Source organism: Aptenodytes forsteri, unplaced genomic scaffold (genome assembly GCF_000699145.1).
Source record: "Aptenodytes forsteri isolate BGI_AS27 unplaced genomic scaffold, ASM69914v1 Scaffold206, whole genome shotgun sequence".
Taxonomy (NCBI): domain Eukaryota; kingdom Metazoa; phylum Chordata; class Aves; order Sphenisciformes; family Spheniscidae; genus Aptenodytes; species Aptenodytes forsteri.
Window position 1 is genome coordinate 2,254,871 of NW_008794544.1, and position 14,524 is coordinate 2,269,394.

Here is a 14,524-nt window from a genome sequence, read left to right on the forward strand (position 1 = left end):
ATGGCCTGGAACCAAGAGATATCACCCCCAAGGAAAATGAAATGAAGATGCAACAAGCATAGAAACTTGTTGGTACCAGAAACGGGGAGAACCTGGAAGGGGGAAGGAGCTGCTGAATGCCAAATTACATGTGGAAGCAGTACTAAGTTCTCAGCCACAGACTGTTGTTGTTTTTTTTTTTTTTTTTTCAGAAGTCCTCCTTCCTAGCTCTGGACAGCAACTTCAAAGCCAGGAAAGCTGGCAGATAAGAGGGCTAGAATCTGCAGGTGTAATGAGTGCATCTACAAATATTAACATAGGGAAAGAAAAAAAGCAAAAAAAGCATTCCACCTTACTGCAAAACTATTTTAGTCTTCTATTAAAAAGAAAAAAAGAAATATCCTAAAAGAATTAGATTTCCAGAGTGGGGACTAGTGGCAGCTTTCATGTTAAAGAGTCCATGACATATGAAGAGAGTTAACCAAAGTTTTATGCACTAAGCGTGAAATAGGAAACGCAGTGCTCACAGTCACTGGTTAAGATCCTCTTATCTCACTGTGGAAAGAAACTGAACTTTATATGTTTCTGTTGCTGGCAAGGCAGCCTGCTATGGTTATCAGAAATACAGAGGAAAGTCTAGTTAGAGATTTTTTCCCCCCTTTGCCTTCTATGCAACAACTGTAGCTGATTAATCCAAGTCAAGAGAAAAGTGAGCCAGTAGCGTAGATTAAATGAGAAGATTTTGTTGTTGTTTACCCCTCTGCCTCCTCACTTTTTATGGAGTTCTGGTATTGCAGAAATGTGGGATACTGATACATTTTCTTGTTACTGTACATCACAGATCTGTGCAGCTGTGGTCGCCGCAAAGTTAAGCATCCTATTTTGCAAAGATAGAAATATATTAAATCAATCTAGCTACAGGTTGCTTTTGTTTTTACAAAAGAAGAACAGATAGCACTTTTAAGAAGAGATCAAACTTCCCCCTTTCTAAATGCTTTAACCACAGCTGACTCACTTAAAATTGGGGCAGGTTAAAGCAGCAAATGGATCACAATTTCAAGGTGGCCTTTGTCTTAGCCTTCTTGGAAACCCCTGGTAAACCTGTTCTCTTCCCTGTGGCAAGGTCACGACAAGCTTGTTTCTCTTTCTTCCAGTAAGCTTGTTTCAAACTTATTTTTATCTTTGCTTTAAGCTTGTAATCCTCCTTTCCCTTCTCATCTTGAATCAGACCTAAGTCCTCAGATACAGTGGAACCAAACTTTCAGTGTTTGAATGCCCCTCTGCAATCCTTTACAAAGGGTTTGTCTTTACAATTAAAGTCAGACAAGTTAGAAAGCTGCAGAGCAGGCTTACCTTCAGATTTTGGTCTTTTAACAGGAGATTGAATGATATGAACCTTTTCAAATAATCCTTTGAATACAATTCCTAAAACAGCCAGGCAAACTGCAAACTTCAGGTAAATCCAAACAACAAATAAGCTGATATCTAGACCAGCGGTGACCATTGCTAATTCAGGAAGCTCTTTGACCTTTTGGTTCAAAGTGCTACTACTGTGCAGTATCTTTTACAGCTGAAAGAGCACATGTTAGAACAAAGAGCAGAAGGAAGGCTTTTAATATGATCTAATACACCTGGGATGCAGGGTCCAGATGTAAGAAATCTAACTGAGAGCAATAAAAGGGGAATGAAACAGTTAAATTAGTAGCAAATTTGTGTACAAAAATGTTGCTTAAAAAAAAAAAAAAAAAAGAAGTCAGGCCAACAAACAGACCAAAAAGATTTAAAGATAACATTGAAGTGCAGAAATTCTGGCATCACTCCTCCAGTTTATGTCTCTCTTCATTCCATAAGTAATCAATTAGACACTTGTTCCAGCCTCTGAGAACAACATCAACACCACAAAAAATGAGTCTGATGAAGGAGTCTGCTGATGGAATTTGTAGACCAGACCTGATCTGTGCCACGATTCTAACAGAAGAGCAATTTAAAAAAAAACAAAAAACTGCTCAAATTTCAGGAAGAGAAGAGAACAGCTGGTTTTTTTTTTTCATTTCTGTCTTGATTTTTAATCTGGAGCTAGATTATCATACATGGATGAAAGTGAGGAATGAGGCATCCTTCTCCTCTGGTATAGGTCAGGACTCATGCTCCCACTGCCCAGTATTGCATGACAGAATGGAAGTGAACAAACTGAAGATTAGCCTTTCCCCCTTGCACAGTGAGAGTTGAGGAGGGGCATGTTCAGACACACTGGGGTACGAGATGATGAATACTGTGCTGGCCACAAGTTTTGGAATAGGTTATTTCTTTTCTGCCTTCTCATCCCCATGTCTTCCTCCACCTGCCAATCAGATTGGGAAATTTTCTTTAATTGCAGTTGCAATTAAGAAGTAAAATTGCCTTATGCTGCATTCAAGCAGAGCAAACTATGTTTTCACAATTTATAGATAAGAAGGTTTGTCAAAATGCTACAGTATCCTCTGGAATAGCACAAGACTATGCTATTTTGTTCAGATTACCAGAGACATTGGCAGTTTCTTGAAGCTGAAAAATATCCACATATCAAAAGAACACACTTCTCACGTGGAAACACAGCTACGCTTAAAAAACCCAAACAAACTCAAACAAAAACACACAAGAAAATACCCCCAAAATACGTTTTCATAATGGAAGCCTGTAGACCATGCTCCAAAAGAAGTAATTGCAGAAGTGTGTGAGATTAATTTAACCTGACCAAATGATTCCTGTATATTTATTAAACTTGCACACAAAATCAAGAATATATTTTTTCACATATGGCTGATGTGGGGCTGCAGTTTACCCCTGCTGATGGAACAATATGAGTAGATCTTCTTCTGTTTATACAGCTTGATGTAAGAACTATTAGAATATGTTATTTTGGATATGTGCTGGAAAAGTATGCACATATTTCATCATTTTAAATTACATTTTAAATCAGCTTCAGTGGTTTTATGCTTCATAGCATCCTGAAGAACTTAGTGCTTAGTAAGTTCACACTGTTATCTCTTAGTGTTCTCTTTCTATAAGAAATACAAGAGATCTAGAAATCTCAGCATGTGGTTGTTGAGGCCAGAAAGTTCTCCTTTCATGGACTGACAAGAGTCGTTGCTTGCTTGATGTTTATACTGACTGTGAAGCTTTGTGAATTATAGTTATTTAATTGATTTCTTTTTTTTGTTTGTTGGATTTCTGAGACACTTTAACATCCAGCATTGCTGCTCTTTTACACCACTGAGAGTTTTTTATTGTCTGCATCTCACATCACCTCCTCTTTTTTGAAGGTTTTTTGGCTTTGTTTTGCTTTAAAGTTGGAAATTTTAGCTATAAAGAATCAATAAAGAAATTCAAATAGCCTTTATTTTTTCACAACTCTTCTATATTGAGAAGACATCAAGGTTACCTTCATTCTGAAAGGTATTTACCCATTTATATTTTAAATAAAATGAAAACAACATTTAAGAAGTTCTCATTCTTGGGCCACTTTGGTTTAATGGGTCAATATGTTTTTAATGGCCTATATTATGTACATGTATTAACTTTCATGCCACCCTCTGACATAACTATCTAAGAAATGTTAGCTGTGTCCTAAGAAAATACCTGATTCTTCTTCTCTTTTTTTCTTCTGTTTTTTGTTTTTGTTTTTGTTTGTTTGGTTGGTTTGGTTTGGTTTTTAACAGTAACTTTATATATAAATTGACATATCTCCAGTAAATTCTACTAACTGCGGACCAGGTTCCGAGCTTCTAAAGTCTGTAAATCTTGTACCCTGCAAAGCCCAGGGAAGACTCCCTAATGACATCCTCTGGGTAGAAGATGACTAAAAAGAAATAGGAATCATGGTCCTATTGCTGTTGATGCTAATTAGGAGAGTTCCCAACGTTCAGAGGGAGAAGGAGAAGGAAGGTATTACTGCATGGAGAATTCTCCATAAAGCTGCAACTAGAGCAGTGCTGAGGCAACTCTTTTCCTGCAGTTTCCACTTTGGGACTCTGGCTGGGACAAGAAGTTACAGATGCAGTTTGTGTGACTAAAGTTTTATTCCACACCTCACTGATTTTTGTGATCGTACCTTCATGTCTGCCAATTGCATTAAGTCCCCATCTTGCCATTTGTCACAGTATGTAGAGACAAGGAAGATCAAATCATGCCGTTTTTACTGAGTATGAGCAAGTGTTACAGGCTAGTGGCACATGTGGCATTATTGTGGTGGAAATTATAATTTTAATCAATGCTGTTCAGTGTTTGTGAAACTTTCTCAAATGTTGTTAGGAGACATATTATGCTGTCCTTATTTTGATGCCGGTTGGTTCCTTTGATTGTATTTCTTCCCACAGGTGAGGTCACAGTACTCCTTTCTGTACCTTCCAATATCAAGTGACAGCAGATTCCCACATCTTCCATTACTGCAGCAATAAAGCAAAGAATCCTGTTGACTGTGATAATTTTATTAGGAGAGGCTGGCTATTTTGCTAGCTACTAAGGTGCTTCCCACTAGAATATCTTGCTTTCAATTGCTTATAACTTTTTAAAAATCCTAATGGTTTTGTTGAAAAAAATCACAAAAATGAGTGGGGTATGGAATAAAGCTACAGCCCCACCAAGCTGCATTTGTGACTGCTTGTCACAGAAGGAGGACCTGCTATCCCAGGCTGGCATCTCCATTGTCTCCATTTCAGCAACACCTCTCCATATCTGTTTACTGTTAACAGTCGAAGGTAGATAGCTGATGTTATTTGTGAACTGACTAAATCAGCATCCTTAAACACACTGATGTGGAGATAGAGGCAATCATTTCAGTGACCATTAAATTACATGATAGAATAGTCTTCTGTTCAACAGAACCAACATGGTAATACTCCTTGGGTTTCAACTTGTTTTTGTGGGGTTTTTTTTGGTTTTTTTTTTAATACCTGGAACACAGAACATATAAAACTGTTAAAAGCACGGTTGATTTCTTTTGTGTGTATATACAAGGATACAGTCTTTAATTATATGTCACACATTTTTATTTTTCCAATAGACTTTTAGTATAAGGGGTCGTAAGATGTTCTTGAGGGCAATCAGAGTTGTGTAGAAAGCTCATGTGCTGAGCTTGCTTGGGATCATGAAGTGGATGAGGGAAGGGATTGCAAGAAGACAAGGGAGAGCCTCATAGCTGAAACAGTTGAGTGCTGACCTGGGAAACTGGGTTTTGTATCTGTCTCTGCCACAGCATTCCTATATGTTGCTAGGGAAGCTGCCTAAGCTACACTACTAAGAATAATTGTGTGTCCTGCATATTCTTGAGATGCTGATTTGCAGATGTGCTGGATACTTCAAGTTACAGCTGAAGTTACTGGAGCTGTGCAAAAAAGATTATGTTCTCTAAAATCTCTAAAATTCTTTTAAAACTCAGTGTCCAGTTTTCTTCACCTGGGCACTCAAACTTAGTAGACATTTCTGATCTTATTTTTTTCATCCTTAATTCTCCGTCTGTAAAAAGGGAATAAAGGAATTTCTTCACATAAATGGTTTGTGTGGGAAAAAAACCAATGTTTCAGATATTTTGGGAGTGCATGCCCTCAGAAAGTACACAAGGAAATTAATACACCTAGCTTTACAGAAGGATTTGAAAAGTGTCAGTTTGTTAAAATTATTAAGACATGAGGCCACAAAGTAAATGAGGCAGACTTTCTACAAAAGGAAAATAATTTGATCATGTAATTAAACCCCACGTTGTCATGCATATAACTCAATGAGTGAATTAATGTTGCACAAGCAATCTTAATTCTGGCACCTTCTAACTTACCAGTTTTGAACTTCCAATAATAGCTTATGTGTGAGCAAGTCTATGTGTAATATACCATAGGCTGATCCTAACGTAGATGCTCTTTTACTTGAGATCGTCATACTATATACTAACCCCTGAAAGAGCATTGGTAATTACAAACTAATCCTGTTCTAAGTTTTAACGTTTTCATAGTCTATATCACAACAAGAATATGTTTTAATTATTTGGTGTAGTAGTTTATACCTTTGGAAGTGGAAATGCTTGTTTGGAGGTCTAGAGCCTGTAGACGACATTTTGGCACTGATATTTTCCCTAATGGAAAGTTACTTCTGTAACTGCCTGTGGATTTGCAAAGCTCATAGTATTTTTCTCCAGTCTTGAATATAGTACTAGATCTCTCTTGCGGGAATACAGTGTTATTCAGTGTATTCACCCCAGGGGATGGGAAGGATTTTAAAGCGTCTGCTGATAACACTGGATTGAAAAATACCTTTTTCACATACATGCTAGCAGATATTAATTTACATTTGGTGTCATGATAGAGTTAGCTTTGTGGATCAGAAAGAAGGTATCCTGACAGGGATTTTTTGCATCACTTGTTCCACATGAATGCAGCCAGAGTGGGGGAGTATTCGCATAATTCTGCTTCTCTAATACCGAGGCCTCTGGCTCCCTCGTGGTTTCCAGCAGAAGCCATTGCTTTCTGAAGAGCCACTGCTGCTGAAGAGCAAAGCTTTCTTTGATTCCAGACCTCTCTGTTGCCATGGGCTTTTACCCACAGCGAGTTAGTACCACGGTCCCAGCTCCAATGATGGGAAGTTAAACTTCCCTGATCTCTCTTGGGGAATACAGTGTTATTCAGTGTATTCACCCCAGGGGATGGGAAGGATTTTAAAGCGTCTGCTGATAACACTGGATTGAAAAATACCTTTTTCACATACATGCTAGCAGATATTAATTTACATTTGGTGTCATGATAGAGTTAGCTTTGTGGATCAGAAAGAAGGTATCCTGACAGGGATTTTTTGCATCACTTGTTCCACATGAATGCAGCCAGAGTGGGGGAGTATTCGCATAATTCTGCTTCTCTAATACCGAGGCCTCTGGCTCCCTCGTGGTTTCCAGCAGAAGCCATTGCTTTCTGAAGAGCCACTGCTGCTGAAGAGCAAAGCTTTCTTTGATTCCAGACCTCTCTGTTGCCATGGGCTTTTACCCACAGCGAGTTAGTACCACGGTCCCAGCTCCAATGATGGGAAGTTAAACTTCCCTGAGCGTCCAAACCAGCAGTGGTTTCCTTTGCAGCTCTGCCATTATCATTAAGGGACCTAGAAGTCCTCAAATGGCTTCTGTATACCATCAATTACATCAGATTATTGCTAGAAAATCAAAAGCATATGAGAGAGACACAATTGTAAGATCTGACCTCTTCCCAAAGTAGAGAAAACAAACAAAACCAAACAAAAGAGAGAGCAGTGAATATAACTCTTTGGGGAAATGAGAATGTAAACTTGCCTTTTAACTTCAACAATATTTTTTTAAGGAGAAAGGGACATTTTGTCTTCAGAGCAAATCCTGTAACCTTCATTTAACCAGTAAAAAATGACTGAGGTGGGCAAGATTATGAAGGTGAAGTTCTGACAGATATTCTTCCATCCCTGCTAGGACAAAGGTTATGCTCTCGTCTTTTGTGTTTCCTGCCATTTTCTTCCAGGCAGCTGAACCATTCCTTCTGAAAGGTCTCTTTGGTCTGGGGCCCCTAAAAGCTCATATAATATCTTCAGCAGGTTTGTGTTTCTTCTCTCTCTCTCTCTCTCTCTCTTTTTTCTTTTCGTTTCTCCCACTGAAACCCGTTTTGAGCTTCTTTAAGGGCTTGAGGTGCGTAAGCTTATAAAATTGTGGCAGCAGCAACAGCCTTGAAGAGGATACAATAACCGCTGTACATCTGCTACGATGTTCTTAAGTATTTGCGGCATGCTGGCTTAAGCCTGTCAGTTTTTGTAAGGGCTACCTGTTACAATGCACCTAATTAGCTTACTGGCTATTTGGAGACAGCTCTACTGGTTTTTCTATCATCCAGTCTTTATTAAGTGAGCTGTTGCTGAGACGAATAGGTTCTTTATAATGATGAGGTCCTTTTTACGCTTATTAGTCCTTAAAGCAAGCCTCTTCTTATAGAACAAAGTTCTCTCTCTCCCCCCCTTCCCCTCTCTCTCTCATTTTTTTTCTGAAGACTTACAGTGGAAGAAGTAAAGCAGCTTTTTTCTGCTGAAGTATTTTATTAAAAGTTTTAGTGGCTGCACTAAGAGCAAGGTGCCTGTGCCTTTAATCATTTTCATCTTTAAAACAGAACCTTATATTTTCACATCTTCAGCTGTCCCAGAGGGCAGCTAGGCCATCTTTAACAACATTAATTTCTCTTTATGACAGGACTAGTGCTGCCCCAGGTCTTCAGAACTGCCTAAAATGTCTGGAAAAGTAGATAATGAAGAGGATATTAGAATTGTAAACAAGAACAATTTGGTAATAAAACCCATATATTTTCTCCATAGGACTTTGGGCTTAATATTGCAGCAGCAAAAGTGTCACAAGTCGTAATTTGTTGATGGCCACTGTACATTAGTTACTGTAGAGGCATGTGCATAAAGGGCAAAAACTATTGGCTTTGCATTAAAGAACATCTAAGACGGGTAATACTAATTTACTTGTTTTGATTAATCTCTTTTGTTTGCTTTTATTGCAGTATAATCCTACAAAAAAATCTCACACGTTCTGCATTGTAAATTCTGCAGCTGGTTAGGACAGACTGCTTTCCGTATCTGGAAATGCTGGGCAAACACTTCAGTCACGCTGTTCGCCTGAGCTGGAGCACCCTCCTGCCCCAGGAATTAGCCTCACCTCCACAACATTGTAGCGTGGTGCAGATTCCTGAATAGAGAGCCAGTTGAAAGACTGAAATGCTGGTATCTTTTCTGGTATGATTATGTAGTTTACTAGCTGCACATCCCTGCCTCTGCCTACCCATACACCCTTTATTGCTGACAGGGTTTATGAGTGTAATATGATGGAGTAAGAAACAGTAGATTTTTCCCAAGAAGCCGAGCACAGCTCTTTGTCCGCAGAGAATGTGGGAGGAAGTATAAAATGGTAAGCATTGTAGTCTGCAGATGTCATAAACAGGGCTATCTTTTCATCTTAAGGTGCACAGCCACTGAGAAAGTTCATGCTGTACTTAACCTTTGGCCCTCTGCTGATCTTTTGTTGCTCTGCATTAGTGTGCTGAAATCTGAAAACATAATCCTTACAATACCTACCACCTTTCTTTCAGTAGTACAGTTTTCCTTCATAATTTGCATCTGCTGCTGTTAGTAGCCCGAGCAGCTTCTTCCCCCAGTCACCAGATTTTAGACCTACTGGATAAAACAAAACGAAAAAAAAGAACAAACAAAAACAAAACCAAGAATCCCAGACCACATTGACATATTTCATATTAGCTGACAGCAACATCGTATGTTTCCCGTTAGAAAGTTATAGGCTTAATCAGTCGTCTTGTTTACTCAGAGTATGCAGTATTTCAGCACTAAATGTTTTAAGCTAATTGGTCCAATACTAAAGTATCACATTATGCACTTTAGTGAGGAAAATAAATTGGCTGCATTTTCTGAGATTCTTTTTAGAGTATATGCACACCCCCCCCCCTCAGTCACCCCCCTCAGTCAGGACAACAGCTTTTCTGTCATTAATTCGACATCAAATTATTTCCTCGGTGAATCAGTCCCGAGGCTAATGAGCTGCCTGCGCTTGCAGTTTGCTTCATTGTTTTTAGTGGAGTTTCAGATGAGGGCATATCTCTTTAAGGCTCGGCGGGGGTAGTGGGGTCATTCCCCAGACAGGGCTCACTCAGCCTTGATACAAACTGAAAGGCTAAAATGAGCACTCTTCTATTATTTAGGCACCTGTCCAGAGGTTGGAAGAAATCCTACTTGTGCAGATTTAGCTAAAGAAAGCAGAGATAACCACCTTGCCTTCTGTGTCTAATAAGATGTGAAAGGGGAGAAATAATGAGTATTACACTGTATTTCTCATGTAAAAGGCTGAGAAACAATACTCTCTGAACACTGGCAGCGATTCCAGTCATTTTCAAATGAAAAGGACTATTTGTTTCCAAATTACACCAGCCACTGGAATGCATACATATATGGCTCCAAAATCCTCATTTTGCGAAGTAAAATTACCTTTCAGTAATTTAGTCACTGCAGGCTTTCCCCTGCTGACTGGTCAGGAGCTATCAGATAGCTTGCAGCTGCAGGCTGAAACGGGACCATTTTTTTTCAGGACAGGCAGTTAGTTAGTAGAGCCATCAGTGTGGCATCTGTCATCCCGCTAGGCCCAAATTGTTTTCTATGATGGATGTCACAGTCTGTATGATCAAAATAGGAGCCCTGCTGCTTTTAATTGCAAAATCGGAGTACTTGCACATTTGTTATTATGCTGAGGTTATTACCTCACACAAAATGAATTAACAGGTGAAAATAATTGATGAGAGGAGTCTTGGGATTTTTAGCCTCTTCAAAGAGACTTTGTAATTATGGCATAATGAATGTTCTGAGACATATCTGTGGGGGGCAGCATGAGACCACCAAAGATCTCTTTAGATTGATGATAAATTCACTGAAATCTGCTGTAATACTGCTTAAATTTACTTAGCAATTAGTTTAATAGGCCTACATGATTCATGATAACGTAGTGAGAATTTTTAAATAAGTTTGTTCCATCCATCTATAAATTAAGCCGCTTACCTCAGCTTTCTTCCCAAGGTGATGGAATATGTTAACTAATCAGACTTTCTGAAACAAAGATGATGTTGGGCAGGGATTTTGGTTACTGGAATACATTTCTATTTAAATACTTCACTGCTTTCATCTTACACAATGCGAATCTCCCCCCCCTTCGCCACCACCACCCCTTCAACTCCTTTCATCAAATTTTGTCCAAATATAGTATTGATAGTCCTTTAGCACAAGGAGACTGTGCAGTTGTCTTGTGAAGTAAATCGTTCAAGCATTTTGTAATCTGAAGTAATTGTTCCTGGCTTTCTGACCACTATTCCATTCAGACTTGGTCATGTTTCAAATTCATTCAGCCCCTGAGTACAGCCAGACTGATGCACTCCAGTCCATCTCTCCTCTCCCTCTGACACTCTTTAGTTGCAGAAGGTGTCTGCAGCACAGCGCGCTTTCTCACCAGGCTGTCCTGCTGCTGCTGAGGGGGAAATGCGCTTTTACTTTATTTTTGAATTCCTGTATTAAACAAGCAGGGCTGGCTCACCAAGGAGCAGGTTTGCATGTGATGTCCATTCAATTAAGCACATCAGCAGATTTTAAATATCAGATTTTAAAAGTGCCAAAAAGTAAAAATTGTCTGATTAATTCAATAACTAGTAAATAATTCACCGTATAAAACTCACAGGGGAAAGCCTCCACATGGCGTATGAGCAAAGTTCATCCTTTTTCTGTTGCGCATTACGTTATTGACATACCAGATACATTCAAACACCTCAAGGTTACTCATTAATTTGTGAGAGTTGAAATCTAATTTAATTCCAGCTACTACTGACATCCTGAAGATTCTACAATAGAGTTTGTAACAGATCTGCCTTCAGTTCAGACCGTGGGCTAAGGGAAATATGCGACAGAGGAAGGGAGAAGTTGTTACTAATTAGAAAATAGCGAAAAGAAACCTATCTTGGGAACTTGGCTGATAGGTCACATGGGGCTTTTCACTAATTTACTATACTTCCATAACCTCTCTCCACGCCTGCAATACATTATTTATTATCATCCCAGGTATAAGGCACACAAAGATTAGGTAAGATTAGATAGAGACAGATATGCACACAGTTTACTTTCCTCACAAGACAATGACACTTTGTTTTGTGAAAATTCCATTTATTCTTGGGAGAATTTCTAACTGCAGCTTTGAATGGTTTTCTAAATAATATGTACATCACCCTAGTGAGCTAAAATGACATGTATCATTGGGACATGCAGTTGATGTTCAGTTAATTCCTTTTAAATTCTGATTCCCTTCCCTCATTCACACACCATTAAAAAAAAAAAAAAAGAAAAAGAAATTCTTTGTGGTTTCTTCTTTATTTTATTGTAGCTACATTTTACATCAGTAGTTTTGTCTCTTTTTCTACATCATGCGTTCTTTTCAGATTTACTGTCAACGTTTGGTATTTAAAAGTATATAGTATCAAAGGGTCTCAGGAAAAGAAAGAGAAAATGCCTAGCAAGAAAATATAATAAATGCAAGACAAGTAGTGGATTGCCCCACATGTGAAGCGGACTGTGGTAACTCATATCAGGCTTCCTGTCACTTGCTGAGACATTTTTCATAAACCCTCACACGCTTGCATTTATCTTCAGTATAAACCCCAAGATGAATTCTCCAAAGACATTAACAATAGATAAATGCTTATTAAACAAAACAGTCTATTCAAGAATAAGTATAGCATCTGTATTAGATGCAGTAAGATGTTTATAAAATGGAATATACATTACATCTTTTGGCTTGATGCTATATGCTATTCTATGAATTTTTTTTCAGCATTTGGTTATAATCTTAATAAACATGAAATAAAAGACCACCAGAAGAATCTCTACTTTAAATGATATCACCTCTGGTGCCAATTTGATTCATAATATATAGGTGGATTCTCTGGATAAGTAGTAAGATGTTTATAAAATGGAATATACATTACATCTTTTGGCTTGATGCTATATGCTATTCTATGAATTTTTTTTCAGCATTTGGTTATAATCTTAATAAACATGAAATAAAAGACCACCAGAAGAATCTCTACTTTAAATGATATCACCTCTGGTGCCAATTTGATTCATAATATATAGGTGGATTCTCTGGATAAGTTATAATACAGTAGCATTAAAATTAGGGAGAAACAGGGCCAAGGGAAGATGACTCTGGATATATTTCATGTTGGTGGACACTGCAATATTGTTATGGAAGTCCTTTTGTTAAAAGCATTTCAGAATCCATATCATAACTTAACTTAAAGAACAGTAGATTGCACCATTTCACTACCTGGGGAGTTCTGGGGGGGGGGGGGAAAAGTCTCCTTCACAAAAAAACAGCAAAAAACCCACAAAAACACAAAGGGGAAAAAAAAAACCCAAAACAAAACAGAAGAATTGTACATGCTTTATAATAGCTTTAGGACAAATGATACACGAAAATGTGCTGCATAATTGACTGCAAAAGCAAATATCAGTTGTCTCTTTCTTTTGAATGCACTGTGCAAGTGCAAATGTTTATATGGTACCCAGTGACTACAAACAGTTTTAAATAGAGTGGTTTTCTAAATCTGGTGTTATAGCTACACATTTGATGTGTTGCTTAACTATCATAGAATGTAAGATGGACAGAATAAAAATAGCTGCATTATTCATGGATCACTATAAAATATTGGGGAGGTTATGGTTTGTGAATTACTCACATCAGCAGGCAAATCCAAATCCTACAATTACTATCTAAAATTGCAAGGTTAATATGTAATGAGGTTGCAAATTAATCTCATGGATGATGTAAGAATGTTAGCATTACGTGTAACCTTGGTCCTGATAGCCCTTTCATTCAGTAATTAAACTGAATTTGACTCTGGGTCTGTTTTCTTTAGATGGCCCCTGTTCCTGAGTAATACCCCATAGGAGCCCCACACTACTGATGTATTACATTAATATATCATCAGAAGCAGTTGTCATTCCAATGATATATTAGTGTAATACACGAGAATGAGGCTCACTGATGATGTATTTAGTCCTTACAATATGGCATTGTCCAGGGAAGCAAGGGTCCAATAAGAGATTCATTACAATTACAGTATGAAGTCAGCTAATGCACTGCAGGTTGGGAGATGCATTTCTGGTACCAGGTAGGTAATTTTGATGCTAAATCTGATGTCTTGTCATTGTTTCTGGTGCTGCAGACTACAAAATTTGTGACTGCAGTTGAAAATAATTCCAAAAAATAGACAAGCCTTCTCCTATCTCTATTTACATCTCTCTTTTTCTGCTGTGCTGCTCTTCGTGAGCTATGTATAAATTGTAGGCTATTGTTTCTTTTCTCTTCCTCTTGGTATAGTTCTCTGTTCTGAAAATGTAAGCATCTTAGACCTGGGACCTGCATTTCATGAACGATTGGAAAGCATTTCTCACTTCCTGGAATCTCTCATAAGCAAATATTAATTAAGAATAATGGTAAGATCTGCATCTTGTTTTGGGTGCTGCCTTGGTAGCTTGTCATCAGAGCTCTCATAGCTGCTGAAGCTGTCCTTCCCCAGTAAAAAATAAAGTTTCTGGTATCACTGTGAGTCAGTGATACTGCTGAAATAGCAAGTCATCTTTCTCACTTTTTACCTTAGTGAAGGCTGCAGGTGGATGCTTATTTCCTCTCCTATAAGAAGTGGTCATTGTTGCCAGAGCTACCAAACAAGGAAGATTTGAAGAAAACCATTTTGTTCAAAGGTTACTAATACATTTTCTGCTAATAGACCTCGCAAAACATACTCTAAATGTAGATGAATTAGTCTTGTATTCAGCACACTCTATCTACCCCCTGCTGCTCTTTCTGAGAGGACAAGAAAGAGGAAGAGGAAAAAATGGAGACTTTCAAATGTTTATAATGTAGGGTTAAAAGAAAGAGGATTTTTTTATGCATTGGGAAAGCAGTTACTGC